The sequence below is a fragment of the Myotis brandtii genome, unplaced genomic scaffold, assembly GCF_000412655.1.
Source record: "Myotis brandtii unplaced genomic scaffold, ASM41265v1 scaffold514, whole genome shotgun sequence".
Classification (NCBI taxonomy): Eukaryota; Metazoa; Chordata; class Mammalia; order Chiroptera; family Vespertilionidae; genus Myotis; species Myotis brandtii.
In genome coordinates this window covers 696,835-702,386 of record NW_005369591.1, presented here as the reverse complement: position 1 = coordinate 702,386, position 5,552 = coordinate 696,835, and positions in this window count along the sequence as shown.

Sequence of the window (5,552 nt, the reverse complement as noted above, 5' to 3'; positions counted from 1 at the left end):
ATTTCATAATGCAAAAGATAATTTGCTATTGCTGGTATCTAGAGTTTCAGTACCTTTTGTTAAAGCTGCATGAACATTCTCTTCATCTAACAACAATGAATAAAAGGTATTTAATGAAAAAAAAAGAAATTCTTCAAGAGTATTATTTCATGGTAGCCCTGGAGACCATTGTACAGAAAGTTTAGGGTAACATACAAACAGCAGGGTGATGGAAGGGAGTTGGTGAAAGGGGCCATGGGGCCAGGGGCCATGTGAATCAATGTGGAAAAATGATCAGTGCTGGAGAAGGTTAAATTCTCAGTCCCTGAAGTCTTGCTGTTGTGGCTACAGCCCAAAAAAAAGTTAATGAAGGAAAGGAGCACTGACAAATCCTGCTGCTCAGACAGGAGCTCATCACCTCATTACTGGCAAGATTCTTACAACCAAAAGAAAGGAATACTTCAGCCAAGGAAAAAGAATAATGAGTCATACAAGCACAACATTGCTGATATTGGGTGAAGATCAAAGTAATATCAAACAAAAGGAACTGGACAAGAAATAGCTGAGCCAAGTACTATGACCACAGACTAAACATCTATCCAAACCCTAAGTAGTCCTCCCTGCTGAACAGGAAAAAGTAAATGAAGTGACACCATCTGCTCACTTTCCCAGAAGAGAGAGTTTGAATTCCTCATGGTTAGCAATGTGAACATTTTCAAAAACATTACTCTAATTACAAATGATTAGAAATTATTCCTAGAAGGGAAGACTTCACTCAATGTGCCTGACAAAGGAACACTTTCTGCACACCCCACTACACTGTGTACGGAATTTAAAAGCTTTGGCTACAGATTGTTTCTGGGTTTTAAAATTATCCTCTTAAAGACAATGAGATGCTTTACTTTTTCTCTCTATTTCTCTAAGCATACAAATGCATGTTGTTGTTGTTGTTGTTGTTTTAAAAAAAAGCATAATAAAAAATCACTCAGTTTTTCCAGGACTAGCAAATACATTTTTTGTTGTTGTTTTGATTGTTGGTATGTGGTGAGTGAGCTTTTGTTTGGGTGTACAAAACAGACTGCAGAGGGGGTGGAGATGTACAAATCAACTAACATTAAATATATAAAGTTAAACTTGTAAGGATACTTTCTATGGAGATATACACCACATTAAAAATTGACAATCCCAAGTGTTGTTGAAGAAGTGGAGCAACTGGAACTCTCATGTATTGCTGATAGGTGTAAATTTGTAAAGCTGTTTGATTCTGTTTATCAGAGCTGAAGATAAACCTCCCCTATGACCCAGCACTTATGTAATTCTGTATATAAAAACAAAAATACATATGTATGTGCATCAAAACATGTGTCCTAGCTAGAAGTTTTCTTTTATCATCATTCACCAAACGGGAGACAATACCAACAGTAGATTGGATAAGTAAATTGTGGTGTATTTTTATAATATAACTAGAGGCCTGGTGCACAAAATTTGTGCACTGGGGGGTGGGGTTTCCTTAGCCCAGCCTGCCTCTCTCACAGTCTGGGAGCCCTCAGTGGATGTCCTACTGATGGGCACAGTCTGGCAGCAGAGGCTCGGAGAAATCCTGGTGTGTGTGTGTGTGTGTGTGTGTGTGTGTGTGTGTCTGCTGGGGGCCTGCCCCAGCCACACCATGGAGGCTTGGAGCAGGAGCCCCTCTGTGTTGATCTCTCAGGCTCCTGGCCTCCACTGTGTGTTGTTTTCTTCCTTGAGCTGTGGCCAGGGTGGGGTGCTGCCTGCGGGCAAAACTTTCCTGCTCTCAGATCGCCACGGTGACCCAGGAGCAGGCCCTGCTTGGTGCTGCCTGCAGGCTGCACTTTCCTGCTCCCAGATCACCACAGCGACCCAGGAGCAGGCCCTCCTGGGTGCTGCCTGTGGGCCACACATTCCTGCTCTAGGATCGCCACGGTGACCCAGAAGCAGGCCCTGCTTGGTGCTGCCTGCTGGGGGCTGCCTGCAGGCCGCACTTTCCTGCTTGCGGACTGCCAAAGAGACCGGGGCGCAGGCCCTCCTGGGAGGCCCGATGGCGGAGGGGCAGGTGGCTGATCACGCTGTCCCGCCTGGCCTGCAGTTTGCAAATTTAACGGCCATCTTTGTTGGGTTAATTTGCATACTCTTCTGATTGGCTGATGGGCATGGTGAAGGTACAGTCAATTAGCATCTTTGTCTTTTATTAGTGTAGATACTCTGCAACATGGGTTGGAAAACGGTGGTGCATTAACCAAGTCTGGCCACCATTTGATTTTGTAAATGTTGTGTATGAGTGATCTTGAGCTCTATCATACTACAATGGCAGAGATGAGGGGCTGTGACAGAGATCATAGGAAAGGTTTGCTGAGCCCTGCTTTCCACCAAGAAAAATAAATGGACTATTACTATACTATCGCTATAGTTAACAACATAGATAAATCTCAAAAATAAAATATTGAGTAAAAGCAGCCAGATATACTAGAGAACTTACTGTTTGATTCCATTTGTGTAACATTCAAAACCATGCAAAATTAATAACAGGTGTCAGAAAAATTATTACTTTTGTGGGGAGATTGAGGAAGCATGATGGAAACTTCTGGTTCTGTATGCATGGTGAATTATTGTTTTATAGATATGTTCATTTATAAAAATTAACTTATAATTTGTAAACTTTCCTGTATATTATATTTCAACAAAACTTTGTTTAGGAAATAAAAATATAAGTTAAACAAAAATAAAAAAGGAAGCAATATCATGCTTGTTGACAGTTACTTAAGATATTTTCAAAATTTTAATTATCTCCCTAGAGTATTCTTTGTACCGAAGACAGCAAATAAGTATCAAATCAAATGAACAGAAAATAAAACCTTAGACATTAAGAATACAGTATATTTATCCTTTTAAAGAACCAGCTCTTGTTTTCATTGATCTTATGTATTGTTTTATTTAGGGGGGTCTCGATGTCATTCATTTCTCCTCTGATCTTTATTATCTCCTTCCTTTTGCTCACTCTGTGCTTTTCTTGTTGCTCTCTTTCTAATTCTTTGAGTTGTAGAGTTAGATGATTTATTACTATTTTTCCTTGTTTTCTTTTTTGTTTGTTTGTTTTTTGGTTGTTTTTTTTTTTTAGGTAGTCCTGTAGAGCTATAAACTTCCCTCTCAGGACTGCTTTCACTGTGTTCCATAGATTTTGGATTGTTGTGTTTTCATTGTCATTAGTTTCCAGGATGTTTTCAACTTCTTCTTTGATCTCTTTGGTAACCCAATCATTGTTTAAAAGCATGCTTTTCAGCTTCCAAGAGTCTGAAATTTTTGGATTGTTTTTATTGTAGTTTATTTCTAATATTATGCCATTGTGGTCTGAAAAATGCTTGAGGTGATTTCAATCTTCTTGAATTTGGGGAGACTTCACTTGTCACCCAATATGTGGTCTAATTGTGAAAATGTCCCATGTGCACATGAGAAAAACATATATTCTGTGGCTTTGGAGTGAAATTTTCTTTTCTTTTTTTTAACTGTTTTTATTTTTTAATTGTTTTATTGCATAAAGTATTACAAAGAGTATTATATATGTCTCCATTTTTTCTCCCCTTGACCATCCCCTAGCCTCCCATGCCCCCCAGTGTCTTGTGTCCGTTGGTTATGCTCATATGCATGCATACAAGTCCTTCGGTTGATCTCTTACACCCCCTCCAACCCCCAACCCTCCCCAGGCTTCCCGCTGTAGTTTGACAGTCTGTTTGATCCTGCTCTGCCTCTGCCTCTATTTTTGCTCATCAGTTTATAATGGTATTAATTATCCATAAATGAGTGAAATCATGTGGTATTTTTCTTTCATTGACTGGCTTATTTCACTTAGCATAATGCTCTCCAGTTCCATCCAGCTTCAGATACCCCACCGCTAGTTGGCGCAGCGAACGTCACAGTGAACGCCACAACATCAGCCCAGCATCACGTGTCTCACTTATTCATTTTTTTTTTTTTATTGCTTAAAGTATTACAAAGGGTATTACATATGTGTCCTTTTTTCCCCGCCCTTGACAATCCCCTGGCCTCCCCTACCCCCCAGTGTCTTATGTCCATTGGTTATGCTTATATGCATGCATACAAGTCCTTCGGTTGATCTCTTACCTCCCTCCCTCCTGCCTCCCAACCCTCCCTGGCCTTCCCGCTGCAGTTTGACAATCTGTTTGAGGCAGCTCTGCCTCTGTATCTATTGTTGTTCAAAAGTTTATAATGGTCTCTATTATCCATGAATGTGTGAGATCATGTGGTATTTTTCCTTCTTTGACTGGCTTATTTCACTTAGCATAATGCTCTCCAGTTCCATCCATGCTGTCGCAAATGGTAAGAATTCATTCTTTTTTACAGCAGCATAGTATTCCATTATGTAGATGTACCACAGTTTTCTAATCCATTCATCTGCTGATGGGCACTTAGGTTGTTTCCAGAACTTAGCAATGGTGAATTGTGTTGCTTTGAACATAGGGTTTCATATATCCTTTCTTATTGGTGTTTCTGATTTCTTGGGATGTATTCCTAGAAGTGGGATCACTGGGTCAAATGGGAGTTCCATATTTAACTTTTTGAGGAAACTCCATACTGTCTTCCATAGTGGCTGCACCAGTCTGCATTCCCACCAGCAGTGCACAAGTGTTCCTTTTTCTCCACATCCTCTCCAGCACTTGTCATTTGTTGATTTGTTGATGATAGCCAGTCTGACAGGTGTGAGATGGTACCTCATTGTTGTTTTGATTTGCATCTCTCGGATGATTAGTGACTTTGAGCATGTTTTCATATGTCTCTTGGCTTTCTGAATGTCCTCTTTTGAAAGATGTCTATTTAGATCCTTTGCCCATTTTTTGATTGGATTGTTTATCTTCTTTTTGTTAAGTTGTATGAGTTCCCTATAAATTTTGGAGATTAGGCCCTTATCAGATATGACGTTGGCAAATATGTTTTCCCACGCAGTGGGTTTTCTTGTTGTTTTGTTGATGGTTTCTTTTGCTGTGCAGAAGCTTTTTATTTTGATGTAGTCCCATTTGTTCATTTTCTCTTTAGTTTCAACTGCCCTAGGAGCTGTATCAGTGAAGAAATTGCTTTGGCATATGTCTGAGATTTTGTTGCCTTTGGATTCTTCTAGTATTTTTATGGTTTCCTGTCGTATATTTAAGTCCTTTATCCATTTTGAGTTTATTTTTGTGTATGGTGTAAGTTGGTGGTCTAGTTTCATTTTCTTGCATGTATCTGTCCAATTTTCCCAGCACCATTTATTGAAGAGACTGTCTTGACTCCATTGTATGTTCTTGCCTCCTTTGTCAAATATTAATTGAGCGTATTGGTTGGGGCTGATTTCTGGGCTCTCTATTCTATTCCATTGATCTATATGTCTGTTCTTGTGCCAGTACCAGGCAGTTTTGAGAACAGTGGCTTTGTAATACAGCTTGATATCTGGTATTGAGATCCCACCTACTTTGTTCTTTCTCAGGATTGCTGCAGCTATTCGGGGTCTTTTTTTATTCCAGATGAATTTTTGGAGAGTTCGTTCTAGATCTGTGAAGTATGCCGTT